The following is a 19,433-nucleotide window of genomic DNA, read 5'->3' as shown; positions in this document are numbered from 1 at the left end:
TGAGAGAGACTACAAGAGAGCGAGCGAGAGAGACTATTTTATTTATTTGTTTTTAAGGTTGAACTGGATGGACTTGTGTCTTTTTTCAACCTGACTAACTATGTAACTATGTAGACTCCAAGAGAACGAGAGCCTGCAAGAGAGAGAAAGCAAGAGGGTGAGAGAGAGATGGCAAGAGAGCGAGAGAGAGACTGCAAGAGAGACAGTAAGAGAGTGAGAGAGAGACAATAAGAGAGCACAGGAGAGCCTTAAGAGAGCAAAAGATAGACAGCAAGAGGATGAGAGAGAGAGACAGCAAGAGAGCGAGCAAGAGAGAGAGAGACTGCAAAAGAGAGAGTAAGCAAGAGAACGAGAGAGAGAGCGAGAGAGAAACTGCAAGAGAGAGAGAGAGACAGCAAGAGAGCGAAAAGGAGACTGCGAGAGACAGCAAGAGAGACATGGCAAGAGAGCTAGAGAGAGACTGCAAGAGAGTGAGAGAGACAAAACGAGAGAGCAAGAGAGCGAGGGAGACTGCAAGAGAGAGAGAGAGGGACAGCGAGAGAGACACGACAAGAGAATGAGAGAGAGACGGCAAGAGAGAGAGGCAGCAAGAGAGCTAGAGAGGGAGACTGCAAGAGAGTGAGAGAGAAACAGCGATAGAGAGTCAGCAAGAGAGCAAGCAAGAGAAAGACTGTAAGCGAGAGAGAGACTGCAAGAGAGCGAGAGAGATATTGCAAGAGAGCGAGAGAGATTGCAAGAGAGCGAGAGAGAGAGAGACACGGTAAGAGAGTGAGAGAGAGACTGCAAGAGAGCAAGAGAGAGACAGCGGGAGTGTGACGGCGAGTGAGCAAGAGAGAGACTGCAAGAGAGAGGGAGAGAGAGTGCAAGAGAGAGAGAGAGACTGCAAGCAAGTGAGAGAGACAGCAAGAGAGCGAAAGAGAGACTGCAAGAGAGTGAGAGAGAAGGCAAGAGAGTGAGAGAGAGACAGCAAGAGAGCGTGCAAGTAAAAAAACTGCAAAAGAGCGAGAGAGAGAGAGAGACTGCAAAAGAAGGCGAGAGAGACTGCAACAGAGAGAGAAAGCAAGAGAACGAGAGAGAGAGAGACAGCAAGAGAGTGAGCGAAAGAGAGACTGCAAAAGAGAAAGCGAGAGAGACTGCAAGAGAGAGAGACTGAAAAAGAGCGAGAGAGAGAGACAGCAAGAGAGCGAGCCAGAGAGACTGCAAGAGAGAGATAGCAAGAGGGCGAGAGAGAGACGGCAAGAGAGCGAGAGAGAGAGACTGCAAAAGAGTGAGAGAGAGACTGCAAGAGCGCAAGAGAGATGGTAAGAGAGCGAGAGAGAGACAGCAAGAGAGCGTGAGAGAGACTGCAATAGAGCAAGAGATAGAGAGAGCAAGAAAGAGAGACGGCAAGAGAGTGAGAGAGACTGAAAGAGAGCGAGAGAGACACAGCAAGAGAGCAAGAGAGAGAGAGACAGCAAGAGAGCAAGTGAGAGAAGGAATGCAAGTGATCAAGAGAGAGACTGCAAGAGAGAGAAAGTCTGCAAGAGAGAGACTGCAAGAGAGAGACAGCAAGAGGGTGAGAGAGAGAGATGGCAAGAGAGCGAGAGAGAGACTGCAAGAGAGTGAAAGAGAGAGAGAGAGACTGCAAGAGAGCGACACAGCAAGAGAGAGAGAGAGACTGCAAGAGAGCGAGCGAAAAACTGCAAAAGAGAGAGAGAGACTGCAAGAGAGCGAGAGAGACACAGCCTGAGAGTGGGAGAGACAGCAAGAAAGAGAGACAGCGAGAGAGAGAGAGAGAGACTGCAAGAGAGTGAGAGAGATGGCAAGAGAGAGAGCGAGAGAAGGCAAGATTGAGAGAGAGAGACTGAAAGACAGCGAGAGAGACACTTCAAGAGAGTGAGAGAGATGGCAAGAGAGAGAGCGAGAGAAGGCAAGATTGAGAGAGAGAGACTGAAAGACAGCGAGAGAGACACTTCAAGAGAGTGAGAGAGACAGCAAGAGAGTGAGAGACTGCAAGAGAGCAAGACAGAGACAATAAGAGAGTGAGATGGCGATAGAGTGAGTGAGAGAGACAGCAAGAGAGTGAGCGAGAGACTGAAAGAACAAGAGAGAGAGAGACAACAAGAGAGCGAGAGAAAGACTGCAAGAGGGAGAGAGAGGGAACTGCAAGAGAGCAAGACAAAGACTGCAAGAGAGTGAAAGAGATGGCAAAAGAGTGAGAGAAACAGCAAGAGAATGAGAGAGTTAGCAAGAGAGCAAGCAAGAGACGGCAAGAGAACGAGAGAGAGAGGCAGCAAGAGTGAGAGAAAGACTGCAAGAGGGAGAGAGAGAGACTGCAAGTAAGCAAGAGAAACAGCAAGAGAAACAGCAAGAGACCGAGCGAGAGACAGCAAGAGAACGAGAGAGAGAGGCAACAAGAGAGCGAGAGAAAGACTGCAAGAGGGAGAGAGAGAGACTGCAAGAGAGTGAGAGAGATGACAAGAGAGTGAGAGAGACAGCAAGAGAGCGAGAGAGACAGCAAGAGCAAGAGAGCGAGTATTGTGAGTGCATGTAGGTCTGCGAGTGCACATAGGTCTACGAGTGGTCTGTGAGTGCACGTAGGTCTGTGAGAGGTCTACGAGTGCACGTAGGTCTGCGAGTGGTTTGCGAGTGCACGTAGGTCTGCGAGTGGTTTGCGAGTGCACGTAGGTCTGCGAGTGGTTTGCGAGTGCACGTAGGTCTGCGAGTGGTTTGCGAGTGCACGTAGGTCTGCGAGTGGTTTGCGAGTGCACGTAGGTCTGCGAGTGGTTTGTGAGTGCACGTAGTTCTGCGAGTGGTCTGCGAGTGCACGTAGGTCTGCGAGTGCACATAGGTCTGCGAGTGCACGCAGGTCTGTGAGTGGTCTGCGAATGCACATAGGCAGAGGTGGACTGACAACTCATGGTGCCCCGGGGCAATAGGAGATTATAGGGCCCCCAGGCAAGCCAAAATTTTGGGGCCACCCGGTACACAGACATGTTTCTATTGGCTGAGAAGGTACTGGAGAGGTGGGGCAACTATAATCTCAGGATTTTTAGACCAAAAGGACATCAGTAAGAGACATTTCAGAGACAGATGTAAAAAATAAACACAGATTTTTACATACTGTCCCTGGTTTTACTGAGGCTGGCAACCCTGATGGGGCCCCCTAGTGGCTTGGGTCCCTCGAGCAGTGCCCGAGAGGCCCAATGGTCAGTCCGCCCCTGCACATAGGTCTGCGAGTGCACGTAGGTCTGTGAATGGTCTGCGAGTGCACGTAGGTCTGCGAATGCACATAGTTCTGCGAGTGCACGTAGGTCTGTGAATGGTCTGCGAGTGCATGTAGTTCTGCGAGTGCACATAGTGCTGCGAGTGGTCTGCGAGTGCATGTAGGTCTGCGAGTTCTGCGAGTGCATGTAGTTCTGCGAGTGGTCTGCGAGTGCACGTAGGTCTGCGAGTTCTGCGAGTGCACGTAGTTTTGCGAGTGGTCTGCGAGTTCTGTGAGTGCACGTAGTTCTGCGAGTGGTCTGCAAGTGCACGTAGGTCTGCGAGTGCACGTTGCTCTGCGAGTGCCTGTGTGTTGTCTTGTTGAGTACCTGTGTATTGTGTTGAGTATTAGTGACAGGAAGCTAGTTGTTAGGTAATTTGGACAGGGTATAATCCCCAATTTTCATTAAATTTAATAGGTGCGATGCCCGGCGGGTGTGTAGAGGCGACTTGTTGCACATCTTGCGTTCCTTTACCATCTGATCGAGGGTGAATACTGCTGTGCAAAATGTAAGCTCATTGTTTCCCTCCATACTAAACTGTCAGCACTGAGACATCCCTCCATACTAAAGGAGAGCCAGGAACATATACAGGGCAGGTATCAAAATCAAATAAGTGGTGCTGCGCTCCCTTAAAATAAGTAAATTAATAAATTAATCTAAAGTGCCTGGTGCTTACTATTAATTGCATACCAAATTGCATGTAACTAAACAATAGTGTAACCCAACTATCGTGACCAAACGTAATCAGTGAATAAAGTGTCAAGTGCTAAAATAAAACATACAATATATACACAATATTAAAGTGTCCAGTGCTTCATGAGTTCACAATCACATAAACCAGTGAGGATATATAATGCAAGCAAACTCTTTCCTCAAAAAAAGGTTGACACAACAAACTATAAGCTGTATCAATAATGACACACACGTGAATCACACAGTGCAATTGAAACACATGAATAAAGTAGAATCGCAAAGTCTCTTAGAAAAATTAAAAAAATATATAAAGTGCTGCGTGATTCGTAAAGTGCTTCTCCAGGTACAGGGTGCCAGGAAAACCAGTGTGTACACACTCTTGTGCCTCTTCAGTGTTCCATACACATCATTTGACGGAGAGATCACGTTGTAAACAGCCACGATGAGCGGCCGTTTACCGTGATCCATGATGGTCATGGATGCTCTTGAGTGCGTGCCCCAGGGGGCGCGCGAGAGCGGAATTCTGGGAGGGACGTCATATGACGGCCTCCCAGAGTTAAGCAACCGCCCTGTAGCCGTCATTGGTCTATGGGCCAGTTGTTAAGTGGTTAACTGCCTTCCCTGGATGCCCTGAGCCTGATCCCTGCCTGATATATCCCCCGGACGGTCTGGGGCTTCTATTGAGGTGTTTTTTTTGTTGGTAGTGGCCTGGGGGACGGTCCGATGGCCTCGGCCTAGCTCCCGGCGGCCATCTTGCTCCACCCTGTAAATGCCCTGGCAAGCAATTACAGGTATTTCTGTACATTTTTAAATCCAGGTTCCCTCTTTTTACTGCCACTGAATCTTGACACTAACTGACTGGCACCCACAGGCTTCTTTGGGACACTCCTAGACTGAGACGGGAGGAGGATATCAAGGACCCGGCCTGGTAAACGGCGGCCATCTTGGTGCACCCGGGGATTTTCCTGCTCATCTCCTGAAGTATGTAAAGATCTCTGAGGCTGCTGACAAACTTGCCAAGTACCGCTGGCTTGGAGAAGACCAACAGGCTAAAGATGGCGCAGGCGCATCCTCGGATATGGAGCACTCTGAGGTGGCCACCATAAAGGTCCTTGATGCTATCGCCTTGTGCCAGAGCACGCTTACCACCAATATCAAGGAGGTCAAAATTGATGTATCTCTTATCAGACAGGATCTCCCCGCCCTGCGGGATCGCGTGGCAGAGGCGGAGACCCATATCAATAGAGCGGAAGATATTTTTCACCCTCTGCAACATACTACTGATGAGGTGCGTCGTCAGCTACAACAGATCAGTGCAAAGCAGAACGACATGGAGAATGGCCTTCGGAGATGTAACCTCCGCTTTATCGGCCTTCCTGAGAATGCTGAGGGCAACGACCCGGCAAGCTTCCTTGAAAACTTCCTAACATCCAATTTTGGCAGAGATGCATTCTTGGTTTGCGGTAGAGAGAGCCCATCGCATCCCTGCCCGTCCTCCTCCTCAAGGAGCTCCACCACGAAAAATGATAGCAAAATTTTTAAATTTCAGAGATCGCGACAAGATCCTCCGCCTGACCAGAGAGAAGGGAAATATCCCCCATGCCAACGTTCATGTGACCATCTTCCCAGACTTCTCCAATGAGGTGCAGCGATAACGGTCCAGGTTCCAGGAGGTTAAACATCGCCTCCGTGTTCTACTCCTCAAATATGCCATGTTATACCCTGCAAAGCTGTCAGGGAACTCACCATACGTATGCCCGTCCCCGTATAGCGACAGTTTCCCTTCGTTCCAGGCGGCATGCGCGGTGTCCCCGTCAGAGGCGTACGAATTCCAGGACGAACGGACGTATGCTAATCCGAACACGTGGACGTACGCCAATCCGAACACGTGGACGTACGCCAATCCGAACACGCGAAGACACCCGCGCAAACTGAACGGATGTACGTATTCACGCACGGACGGCCACTTCCACCAATCCTGGCTCACTCCCCTCTATATAAACAGGATCCTGGCCTGACATCAGTGCTGGATCGTCTTCAGCTACTCCTGTAGACCTGATCGTTGCTCCTGTGACCTTGCTCCTGTGACCTTGCTCCTGTGACCTTGCTCCCGTGATCCTTGTTCCTGTGACCCGTTCCTGACACCCGCTCTTTGGATACCCTGTGCTACTATCTCCTGGACTACCTTTGACCCCGGCTTGGACTTCGACTTTGGCTTGTCTCCTGAATCTGTACCTCGTTTGCTTGCACGTTGCCAGACCCTTGCTTGTTCCTGATTACGCACCTGCCTCCTGTTATTGTACCGCATTGCCTGCCAGTTGCCGACCTTGCCTGTTACAGACACGCAGTGCTTCCTGCACACCTGCTGATCTTCCGGTGCCTACCTACAACATCTCTTCTACCGTGAGGACCCAGCATCTCCAAGGTCTGCTACCTCCACCTTCAGGCACCTGCACCCTTTCGTGTCCTCACGCGCCCTGTCCCCATCCTCAGGGGCGTGGAGACCGGAACCGTGCGAGAGGCCACCCTCAGCAGTCTGACTCCACTGTAAGGTACGTGACAGTACGATCCAGCCAGAAACATGGAGTCAGACAGGGGGGCCTCACCTTTGGAAGCTCTGTGCCAACAAATCTCTGCCCTTACCCAAGCAGTTCAAGGCCTGAAGGATGGTTACCATCAACTCGAGCAGAGGGTGGAGACATTAACTCCAAACACTACTGCCTCCCAAGGGGCTACAGCATCTCGGTCCGCCAGTCCGGCAACCCCAGCATCCATGCCTGCAATAGTGGTGCCATCCCCGGAGCCTCGAGTTCCTACTCCAGAGCGATTTTCCGGAGATCACAGCAAATTCCGTGCTTTTCGTAATGCATGCCAACTATACTTCCTGCTACAGCCTCGCACCTTCTCCTTGGAAAGCACAAAAGTAGGGTTCATCGTCTCCTTGCTTCTGGGGGAACCTCAGACCTGGGCCCATCGCCTCTTGGAACAGGCCAGCCCTTTACTTGATACCATGGACTCTTTTCTGGATGAGATGGCTAAATTATACGACGATCCTCAGCGTGCCACAACTGCTGAGGCCAGTCTCCATGCCCTGCGTCAGGGTCGCAGACCTGTAGAGGATTATGTGACGGACTTTAGGCGGTGGAGTTCTGACACTCAATGGAACGACGCCGCCCTACGTTACCAATTCCGCATCGGATTGTCTGAATCATTAAAAGACGAGTTGGCCCATATCGAAGTTCCCAGTTCCTTGGAAGACCTCATACAGGTATCGATCCAAATTGACCGCCGTCTTAGGGAACGGAGGTCTGAAAGAGTTGGCCAGTTTCGCCCCACTTGGATGTTACCCAAGGCTCCGAATTATCCTCCTGCTTCCACACCTGCTCCCATTTCCGAAGCTCCAGAGCCAATGCAATTAGGGCTACTTCGCTCACCATTGTCTCCTGAAGAGAAGCTACGCCGGCGCCAGAATAACCTTTGCCTTTACTGCGGGGAAACTGGTCACTATGCGAATACATGTCCAAATAAGATTCGTAAGTTCAAAGACTCACCTCTTGTATCCAATGCATTACCTCTGACAAAATCAATTCATATAGCTGTTCCCTTTTCCTTACAGCTTCCAGGAGGAACACTCCAGGTCCAGGCTATAATTGATTCGGGCGCCTGTAGTTGCTTTATTGACCATACTCTCATTCTACAACACAACATTCCATTGGTACCCAAGCAACGCCAACTTTCTATAAGGTTAGCAGATGGATCCAACATCAGATCAGGTCCTATTACCCATGAGACTCAGCCACTACTTGCCAATATTCTATCCGATCACCAAGAATTAATCTGCCTGGATGTCATTTCTTCACCACTCTTCCCAATTATTTTAGGAATGCCATGGCTACAAGCCCATAATCCCCAAATAAACTGGATAACCGGTGAGGTCGTGTTTCGGTCCACTTACTGCCTCCAAAATTGTGTCAGGACCTCAAACCACCTGGTTCCGGTCATTGCCTGTTCGGGTTCTACATCTGAGCTCCAGAGGTTGGTCCCAGTCACATACCACAGATTCCTGGACGTGTTTGACAAAAGAAAGGCAGACACACTCCCTCCTCATCGGGTCTACGATTGCCCAATCGAGTTACTACCTGGAGCCGAAATTCCATTCGGGAGGATATTCCCTCTATCGGAACCTGAACTCATGGTCCTCAAAGAATACATCAATGAGAACCTCAAGAAAGGATTTATTCGACATTCCTCTTCCCCAGCCGGTGCTGGAATATTTTTCGTTGAAAAGAAAGATCATTCGCTCCACCCATGTGTGGATTACAGGGATTTAAATAAAGTGACGATTAAAAATCGCTACCCCCTTCCATTGATTCCAGAATTATTCCAGAGACTTCGATCAGCCAAAGTATTTACGAAACTGGATTTACGAGGGGCCTATAATCTAATCCGAATCCGTAAGGGGGACGAATGGAAAACGGCCTTTCGGACACGTTTTGGCCACTTTGAGTACCTGGTCATGCCATTCGGACTCTGCAACGCACCAGCTACTTTTCAACATTTTGTTAATGACATTTTCAGGGACTTTTTGGATTTGTTTGTAATTGTTTATTTAGATGACATTTTGGTATTCTCAGACTCTCTAGAAACCCATCGTGACCATGTGAAACAAGTTCTCCTGAGGTTAAGACAACATGGGCTCTACGCCAAGGCCGAGAAGTGCGAATTCGAGCGACGGACCATTCACTTTCTGGGTCTGGTAATATCAACGGAGGGAATAGAGATGGATCCTCAAAAGGTTTCAGCCATTTTATCCTGGCCACCTCCAACTGATAAGAAAGGGGTACAGCGCTTCATTGGATTCTCTAATTTTTATAGAAAGTTCATTAAAAACTTTTCCAGCGTTATATCTCCCATCACGCAACTCACCAGCAAACAAAACCGCTTCCGATGGTCCATCGAGGCCCAAGCTGCGTTCGACAAACTAAAAGGGCTATTCACGTCGGCCCCAATACTCAAACACCCTGATCCTGCTTTACCTTACACTCTGGAAGTGGACGCTTCAGAGAACGCTGTAGGCGCCATTCTGTCCCAACGCCAAGGACCTAAATCATTAATGCATCCTGTAGCATTCTTTTCCAAAAAACTAAATACGTCAGAAAAGAACTACGATGTGGGAGATCGGGAGCTCCTGGCAATCAAACTGGCTTTAGAAGAATGGCGGTACCTACTTGAGGGGGCAACACATCCAGTATTAATTTTTACAGATCATAAAAATTTGGAATATCTCAGAACAGCTAAGCGTCTCAGGCCCCGGCAGGCAAGATGGGCTCTCTTCTTCTCCCGTTTTAATTTTCACATAACCTACAGACCAGGATCCAAGAACAGTAAACCCGACGCATTATCCCGTATGTTTTCTGAAACCGAAGCCTCATCCCCTCCAGACACCATTTTGCAAGCCGGGAACTTTCTATTAACACAAACCAGTTTTCTGTCACCGGTTCGGCAGTCGTCTCAAGGTGCATCAGTCCCTCCAGATATTAACCTCCAAGAAAAAGATGGTCTTCTCTGGCGAGGAAGTAAACTATTCATTCCTCAAAATCTTCGCACTTCCGTTCTACAGGCTTGTCATGACTATCCCCTGGCGGGTCACTTTGGGGGTCACAAGACGATAAGTTTAGTTCAAAGGCATTTCTGGTGGCCAAACCTTGCGAAAGATTGTAGGAACTATGTTAGCTCTTGTTCAACCTGCCTCCGGAATAAAAACAGCAAGAATAAAGCTTGGGGATTGTTGAGGCCATTACCTATCCCTGAAAAACCATGGGATAAGATCGCAATGGACTTTATTGTTGAGCTTCCCCCCTCTGAAGGATTCTCCTCTATCTTCGTGGTGGTGGATCGCTTTTCCAAAATGGCACATTTCATCCCCATGAAGGGAACTCCATCTGCAACCGAGACAGCCAGAGTATTCATTAAAGAAATTGTCAGACTCCATGGAATTCCCGGTGATATTGTCTCTGATCGTGGAGTCCAATTCACGTCAAAATTTTGGAAATCATTATGTGAAGCTCTGGGTATCAAGTTAAATTTCTCTTCAGCCTACCATCCCCAAACAAACGGGCAGACTGAACGCACTAATCAAACGTTAGAACAATATTTACGTTGTTTCACTTCTTTTTCTCAGGAGGATTGGGCTTCGTTACTACCCTTGGCAGAATTTGCATTTAACAACTCTACTCATTCCGCCACAAACCAGTCACCATTTTACTCCAACTATGGGTTCCATCCCTCCTTCCTGCCAACATCCTTACCGGATTCTCCTGTACCAGCCGTCCAGGATAGGCTGAATTTCTTTGTTATCAACAATCAGGCACTTAAAGAAACCCTCTCTAAGGCTCAGGAGGACGATAAAAAAATTTTTGACAGGAAGAGAAGGGGGGAATTGGATTTAAAAATCGGTGATCGTGTGTGGCTGTCAACTGCAAACCTAAAACTGGCGTGTCCCTCTAAAAAATTGGGACCCAGATATTTGGGACCTTTTCCAATTAAGAAGAAAATTAATTCAGTAGCCTATGAACTTGAACTCCCGGCTCATTTAAAATCCATCCTGTATTTCACACTTCTCTACTTAAGCCTGATGTACCTAATTCCTTTCCAGGTCGGGAGTTAAGCCCTCCAGAAGCTATATTGGTAGACGGGGAGGAGGAGTTTGAAATCGAAGCCATTCTGGATTACAGGAAGCGTCAAGGACAAAACCAATACTTGATTAAGTGGAAAGGCTTTGGCCCTGAAGAAAATTCCTGGGAACCCGAAGCAAATCTTCATGCCCAGAGGCTTATACGGGCTTTTCATCACTCTCAAAGGTCGGTTCTAAGGGGCACCCGGAGGCTGCCCTTAAGGGGGGGGCACTGTCAGGGAACTCACCATACGTATGCCCGTCCCCGTATAGCGACAGTTTCCCTTCGTTCCAGGCGGCATGCGCGGTGTCCCCGTCAGAGGCGTACGAATTCCAGGACGAACGGACGTATGCTAATCCGAACACGTGGACGTACGCCAATCCGAACACGTGGACGTACGCCAATCCGAACACGCGAAGACACCCGCGCAAACTGAACGGATGTACGTATTCACGCACGGACGGCCACTTCCACCAATCCTGGCTCACTCCCCTCTATATAAACAGGATCCTGGCCTGACATCAGTGCTGGATCGTCTTCAGCTACTCCTGTAGACCTGATCGTTGCTCCTGTGACCTTGCTCCTGTGACCTTGCTCCTGTGACCTTGCTCCCGTGATCCTTGTTCCTGTGACCCGTTCCTGACACCCGCTCTTTGGATACCCTGTGCTACTATCTCCTGGACTACCTTTGACCCCGGCTTGGACTTCGACTTTGGCTTGTCTCCTGAATCTGTACCTCGTTTGCTTGCACGTTGCCAGACCCTTGCTTGTTCCTGATTACGCACCTGCCTCCTGTTATTGTACCGCATTGCCTGCCAGTTGCCGACCTTGCCTGTTACAGACACGCAGTGCTTCCTGCACACCTGCTGATCTTCCGGTGCCTACCTACAACATCTCTTCTACCGTGAGGACCCAGCATCTCCAAGGTCTGCTACCTCCACCTTCAGGCACCTGCACCCTTTCGTGTCCTCACGCGCCCTGTCCCCATCCTCAGGGGCGTGGAGACCGGAACCGTGCGAGAGGCCACCCTCAGCAGTCTGACTCCACTGTAAGGTACGTGACAAAAGCTTTGCGTGGGATGCGATGGCCGAACCCATTTCTTCGAGGACCCCGAACTGGCATCCACTTGGATCGATCAGAGGGATCGCCAGGCCTGAACGTGCCATACTGTATACAAGCTATGAGTATTCTAAACTTCCCCCTCCCTTCCGCTCCTCTCCTATACCTGCAATGCTGTTTGACTTCATCCTAAGGTTTATCCCCTTAATGAATGCATTGCATATGCACGTCTTCTAGAGGAGCGGGGGGACAGATATGGTAAATTATTTTCCATACCACACCGGATCTCACAACATGTCGGTCACATTCGGGTGACTCATGGTCCCCGTTTCCCCCACGTCTGAGAAAGACTGGCTGAGGATAGCATACTGAACGATGCTGAGAATTCCTGTTCTACCTTAATTATCGCTCTGCTGGCAAGCGGGACCTCCCCCTCCAGGCCGTAATGATGCTGCACTGTTATGGCTCCTACACTCCATGTGTAGGAGCCATAAGAGATCTCAGCCATCTCAGAGAAGAAGTCACCCCCCTAGGATGTGAATTTGCTCACCCCCCATTTACCAGACTGTTTTTTATTCCCCTTTTTTTTTCTTTTCATCTTGGGTATCTATGCTTTCTTGAAATTAAGTCCCTTGTCTCTAATGGGCCTCACCCATTGGATGTCCCCCGTTGATACTTGGTTATGGGATACTATGTCCATGCCGTGTTGGGGAGGCAGTGGACTGCGAGGGATGGGAAATGTTGTGGGTATTCGTTTTTCTATACCAACATATCTACAAATGTTTGTTTATGCTAAAGGTACTATGTTATTGTCATATATGCACTATCGATATTGGTTGTTAAAGAGGTTTATGCTAACAGATGTGTTTGTGTCTGCTCGGCTGGTCCTAGTCCAACTGCGGTCTATTATACACCCCCTATATCCGCCATGAGCTCCCTGAAGTTCCTGACGTTGGGGGCTTACGCAATAAGATTAAGCGAGCCGCTGTCCTGACATTCCTCAAATCTCAGCGTCCTGACATCATTGCGCTGGTTGAGACTCGTGTTACGGGCCACTTACAATCCTTTTAAAAAAAGCCTTGGGCCTATCATGCCACCCACACCTCATATTCCAGAGGGGTATCGGTCCTGGCTGCAAAAAGGGTTCCATTTGATTTGGTGTTACTCCAAACAGACCAGCAGGGCAGATATGTGTTTATACATGCTACCATTAATGGATCCCCTATCCTGATACTAGCTTGCTATGCCCCCCCCCCCCCGGACAATTCACTTGTGTTTAGGGAGGGTCTTGCCTTTCTGACACAATATCCCTCTGTACCAGCGGTGTGGATGGAGGATTTTAACCACTTCCCACCCGGCCAATGCACATATACGGCTGGGTGGGAGCCGTCTACTCCTGATAGGACGTTCAGGAACGTCCATCAGAAGTAGCGGGATCGCGCGCGCGCGTGCCCGCGCAGCGGCGCGATCCCGATGCGCCCGTGTCACCCGGACACGGCACATCTCAGATCGGCAGGAGGGCTCTGTGATTGGCCCTCCTGATCACATGACGGCCGTGTCCAATCACGGCCGTCATGTGATGTAAACAAACAGCCGGTTGCTAGGCAATCGGCTCCTCCTCTCCTCACACAGAAGTCATCGCTGAGGAGAGGAGAGAAGATCGCTGCAGCCGGCTGATGATCAGTGAGTATGAGCTGTTTTTTACAGCTTTTTACTCACTGATCACCAGTCTAGTGTACACACAAATCACCACACAGTAAACACACCACACAGTATAAACACAATGTCCCCACACATGTCCCCAAAACATACATGTCCCCAAATAATAAAAACACATGTCCCTAATAATAAAAACATGTCCCCCACATATGTCCCACTAAAATCACATGTTCCAATGATTATCTGCACACATATGTACGTGATCACCTGCACACATATGTACATGATCATTTGCGTACATATGTCCGTGATCACACAAACCAATTATTATACACTTAACGGAATTTTTTTTACCAAAAACATGTAGCAGAATACATTTTGGCTTAAATTTATGACAAAATTTGATTTTATTGGATTTCTTTTAAAATAGAAAAAAGAAAATATTGTTTTTTTTTCCAAATTTCCGCTTTTTTGCGCTTATATCGCAAAAAATAAAAAACGGAGTCGTGAATAAATACCACCAAAATAAAGCTCTATTTGTGCGAACAAAATGATAAAAATTTCATTTCGGTACAGTGTAGCATGACTGCGCAATTGTCACTGAAAGCGATAGAGCGCTGAAAGCTGAAAATTGGGCTGGGAAGGAAGGGGGCGAAAGTGCCCTGTATTGAAGTGGTTAATATGACTCTCACTCCTGGTCTGGACCGAATGGGTGCACCCGACCCTCCCCCTGACCCTCCAGCCCACACCAGACTATACTGCATATTGACTCATTTTGCTATTGTCAATACTTAGTGCCAGTCACAACACGATGTCACATATAGACCCTATTTTAATTTCAAGGTCCCTGACGCCCAAACTAGGGGATGTGGGCTTTGCTCCAAGAATACGTTCGGATCACACCCCGTATTGGGTCGCACTCCAGCTCCTGAGAGTCTCCCCTGCTCCATCTTGGCGGTTAAACCCATTTTGGCTGACGGCTCTGCAGGATCAGGAAGACATCCCTGCGGAACTACAATACTATTTCACAGCTAACAGGGACACACTTATGACATGGTCTGGGAAATGTTTAAACTGCACGCCCGCTCCCTCCTTTCCACGCGCATCAATAGAATTAAAAGGTCATCAAAACTTATTTTCCAACAGGCTACAGAACATTTACAGGTCCTGGAGGAGGCATTCCATCGGGACCCTTTGCCCAGCACAGCCAATAATCTTAAGATACAGAAGCGACAGGTCTACCAATTGCACACTGAAAAAGCTAGGCAGCGCATCTTTTTCTGTAGACAGAGGGTGTTTGAATACGGAGAACGATCGGGCAAACTACTTGCATACGTGGCCCAAGTCCGGCAATTTCTAACGCGATGACGTAGAGCATGTACGACGGGACTAGAAAAAGGAAGTTCAATAGCCAGTAGCCAATAGCTTCCTTCTCGTACTTGCTTCAGAGCATGCGTCATTTTGAGTGAAAACTACTTTCTAAGTCTGCCGGACTTTTACATTGAAAAAGTCCGCTGGAGCCCACACACAATCGAATTGTCCAGCATACTGTACGCGGCATAAGGCTATCTCCTGCATCCAAGCCCCCAGGATTTTTTACCACTCTAATTTTACGCCACCTACTCTGAAATCCTCATCCCTAAACTCTATGATCTATACAAATCCATATATATATACAGGTACTTTACCCCCCTCTATGAGAAAGGCCCAAATTGTAATAATCCCCAAGCCTGGTAAGGACCCTAAATACCCAGAATCATATAGACCTATTTCCCTGCTCCACGTTGACATTAAGATACTAGCTAAGATTCTAGCCTCCCGCCTTAACTAGGTTATTCTGTCACTAGTCCACTCTGATCAGACAGGCTTTATGCCAGGGAAAAATACTGCGATGAACATTCACCGCCTATTCATGAATATTCAGGGATCCCATGATGAAATCGTTTCAAGGGTCGTGGTGGCTTTGGATGCCGCCAAGGCCTTCGACTCTGTGGAGTGGAACTACCTGTGGGAGTGCCTTTCAGGATTTGGATTTGGCCCCAATTTTATTCATTGGGTTCAACTCCTATACCAATCCCCTAGTGCCAGGGTGTTTGTGAATGGTTGGTTATCAGACCACTTCCCCCTAGAGAGAGGGACCTGACAAGGCTGTCCTCTTTACCCTATAATGTACGCACTGGCTGTGGAGCTGTTGGCCATCATGATTCTTGCAGACACTAGTATCTTCGGCCTTATGATTGGTAACCTGGAAGAAAAGATCGGGATGTATGCCGATGATACACTCCTATACCTGGCAGACTCGGGTCCCTCTCTGTATGCTGCCCTTCACTCTATAGAACGTATCGGTAGCCACTCAGGTTTGAGTATTAACTGGTCTAAATCTCAGATCCTTCCCATTGACCATCCCCCCCCCCCCCCCTCGTTCACGTCTCCTCCTCTGACCCTCCCAAGGGTCTCCTTGATTAAGTACCTTGGTGTGCAGGTAACCAGATCGCTCGCAGACTACACACTCCTTAACATTGAACCCCTATATTCCCTGATCAAGACCAAGACACAGACTTGGGCCAGACAACCCCTGGGAGTTATGGGATGCATTAATTTAGTCAAAATGATACTCCTCCCAAAGATACTTTATCTAGTGTGGCATGCCCCCCTTTATATACAACAAAAAAAAATTCAAAACAATTGAATTTATTCTTAACTCCTTTATATGGGGGCACAGCAGACATAAATTATCTTGGAAAATCCTGAATAACCCGGCGACTCTAGGAGGAGCTGTTCTTCCAGACTTTCATATTACCTTGCCTCCCAATTATCCCATTTTTATTATTTTGACAAAAGTGAGCTACCACAATACCAGGCGCTAATCTGTGGGCACCCTGACAAGTCGGCTCACACCCCACTTCAGTCCTCAGGGCCCCCTTGATGGGGTGGAGGGTGGCACTGCAAAAACTCAGGATCCCGCGGGTCCACTCCCACACACCTTTCTGATTCAACATGCATCTACCTGAACTGTTGTCCATTCCAGATCCTGCGGTGTGGATACGTCACGGGATCTTGTATATTTACCAGGTCATGACCACTAGGGGACGTAAAACATTTCAAATGCTAAAGGACGAAGTTTCCCTCCCTAACTGTCTCCTCTTTAGATACCTGCAACTCCGCCACGCTATATAAACCCAATTTATTGGCTCCAGCCCATCCTTGGCAGTCCCCTCTATAGTGGACACAGTTACGGGTACCGAGCCAGCTAGACTAATCTCCACCCTATACTCGGCCTTGGCCTATGCTGCTAAGACCAGTTGGGTGGTAGAGATTGGGCTTATTGAAGATGAGGATTGGGATGAGATCTTGGAAGACGTGAAAAATGTATCCCCCAAACTATCAGACCGCCTCACGCAAATGTATATTATACACAGGACATATCTAACTCCCCAGAAGATAGCACATTTCAAACCCATGTACAATCCAGGATGCCGTCAATGTGGTCATACCCCAGGCTCCTTCTACCACCTTATATGGGCCTGCCCAACTATCCAAGCATACTGGATGCAAGTGATACATTTCCTGCACGATCAGATGGGCTCTCCTACTACCCTAGACTCAAAAATGTGCCTGCTCGGTCTGCTGCCTAGCTTAGAAGCTGATAAACCTCTTTGCACCTTTTTGCATGAGACCCTATTCCTGGCGAGGAAAGCGGTGGCTCGAAGGTGGATGCAGACCCTGCCCCCCACAATCCAGTGCTGGAAAAAAGAGGTAGATGACACTCTTCCATATAAGAAGCTGATCTATGTGCACAGAGGGTGTTTGCCTAAATACGAAAAAGGTCTGGAGTAGATGGCTATGGGATGGTGAAACGTTTACTTGATATACTCACCCCTCATCTCCCCCTTCCCCTCCCTTTTTCGTTTCTCCTTTTCCTTCTCTTTTTTTCCCCTTTTTTATATACATATATACTATGCGATGGCTTCATCTCTATTGGGTATTTTGCTTTATGCTATATTACAGACACTTCAAGGTGCTCATGTATGTACTATTGTTTTGGCCATGTTGGTCTGTATCGATTTATGTACCATGCATACGTATTTCAATAAAGTTGGTTTTTTCAATAAAAAAAAAGAAATAAAGCGTTACTGGATCTACTGATTACCAACAATACAGACCTGATCACAGGTCAATTGGCTTCCGTATAAATCACACAAATAGGAAACATAAGGGGAATACAAAGACACTGAATTTTAAAAGAGCCAACTTCCCTAAACTACGAACCTTACTAGAAGGCATAAATTAGGATAACATCTTAGGAACAAAGAACACGGAGGAGAGATGGGTTTGCTTTAAGAGCATATTAAATAAGAGCATTAGCCAATGCATCCCATTGGGTAATAAATTTAAAAGAGTGAACAAAAGTCCTGAATGGCTTCATTCCAAAGTAAATGTCAGGTCACCTTGAGGCGAGGTGACAGGTGCACACCGTAGGATCAGGAGTGCACCGCAAGGTTGTGCACCCTACGGCTGACTGCTGCAGACGGGGGACAGATTCCACTGGGGTTAGAGCGTAAGATTCCCTGGGGCGCGGAGTCTAAGAGCCAGCAGGTGTTCACCAGCGCCTCTGGTGGTGAGGATGGACTTGGCTGCAACTGGCTCCAGGTCGCAACCCCCAGGGTCCCCCAGCTCACACCCACAGTAGGCAACAGGAGGATAGGGATGGTGAGGGACAAAGCCAAGGTCGAGGCCACAAGCAGGCAAGAATAGTCGGGTACACGCCAAAAGGTCAGGATCACAGGCAAACAAGGATAGTCAAGACACGCCAAAGTCTGTAACGGAAAACAGTAGCAGAGCACACAGCAGGAAACACGAAGCTAACGCACAAAGGAATACACAATGGTTGATCAGCCCTGATGGCCTGCAGTGCACAGGTTAATATAGGGCTCCCTGATAGGGCCTGGGGTGGAGCCATGCTTAGAGGAGAGATTATAAAAACCACCAGGTGGAAGTGGCTGGCCTCTTAGGCTGAAGACATGAGGGGAGGTAAGCAAACACAGGAAGATCACTGCATAACCATGACAGTAAAATGCATATAAAAGCAAAGGAAAAGGCCTTCAAAAAATACAAGGTTGAGGGATCATCATCAGCATTCAGACTTTATAAAGAATGCAACAAGAAATGTAAGGGTGCAATAAGGACAGCTAAGATAGAAAATGAAAGACACATAGCAGAGGAGAGCAAAAAAAAAATCCCAAGAAATTCTTTAAGTATGTAAACAGTAAAATAGGGAGGACAGACCATACTAGCCCCATAAAGAATGAGGAAGGACATCTGGTTACAAAGGATGGGGAGATGGTGAAGGTATTGAATGTATTCTTCTCCTCAGTCTTCATAAGGGAATCGGGGGGCTTCAGTTACCAAAACTGCAGTGTTTATCCTCATGACACATCACAGGAAGCACCTCCATGGTTAACAGAGGACAGAATTAAAATTAGACTTGGGAAACTTAACATTAATAAATCACCGGGACCAGATGGCTTGCACCTTGTCATGGTTATGCAGTAATCTTCCTCTGTTTGCTTACCTCTCCTCGTGTGTTCAGACTAAGAGGCCAGCCACTTCCACCTGGTGGTTTTTTATAACCTCTCCTCTAAGCATAGCTCCACCCCAGGCCCTATCAGGGAACCCTATATTAACCTGTGCACTGCAAGCCAGCGGTGCTGATCAACCATTGTGTGTTTGGCTTCCTGTTTCCTGCTTGCTGTGTGTTCTACGTTTGTCTCTGTTACCGACCTTGGCTGTTCTCAAAGATTCCTGTCTGCTTGTGACCTTGACCTTTTGGCATGTCCCCGACCATCCCTGTCTGCCTGTGACCCATGTACTCTGTTGTTCCTGTCTGCTAGTTGCCCTGACCTCTGCCTTATCCCCTTACTATTCTTGTTCCAGCCTGCTGCTTCCTTTTCCTGTAGTCTACTGTGAGTGTGAGCTGTGAGGCCCTAGGGGCCACGACCTGGAGCCAGACTGCAGCTTAGTCCATCCTCACCACTGGAGGCTCTGGCAAACACCTGCTGGCTCTTAGACTCTGGGCCCTCGGGAATCTATGCTCTAGCTCCTA

General features: G+C 48.3%; 1 protein-coding gene across 8 annotated transcripts in view; it reads left to right on the top strand.

The window, feature by feature from the left end:
- The window catches only part of LOC143934059 (low affinity immunoglobulin gamma Fc region receptor III-A-like), a 90,003-nt gene that overhangs the window by 15,660 nt on the left and 54,910 nt on the right, over positions 1-19,433 (top strand). For 6 of the 8 annotated variants that reach the window (XM_077457344.1, XM_077457342.1, XM_077457346.1 and 3 more), the window contains exon 2: positions 3,663-3,753. The exons of the other annotated variants lie outside the window; for them this stretch is intronic. The gene's annotated coding sequence lies outside the window, so the exon portion shown is untranslated. The remainder of the gene's footprint in view (positions 1-3,662; positions 3,754-19,433) is intronic. 8 annotated transcript variants of the gene reach the window in all.

This window comes from Lithobates pipiens, unplaced genomic scaffold, assembly GCF_037356315.1.
Source record: "Lithobates pipiens isolate NorthernLeopardFrog02 unplaced genomic scaffold, aLitPip1_a1.2 Scaffold_27, whole genome shotgun sequence".
In the NCBI taxonomy this organism is placed as follows: domain Eukaryota; kingdom Metazoa; phylum Chordata; class Amphibia; order Anura; family Ranidae; genus Lithobates; species Lithobates pipiens.
The sequence above is the reverse complement of the archived record's forward strand: the minus strand, read 5'-3'. Positions and strand labels throughout refer to the sequence as shown.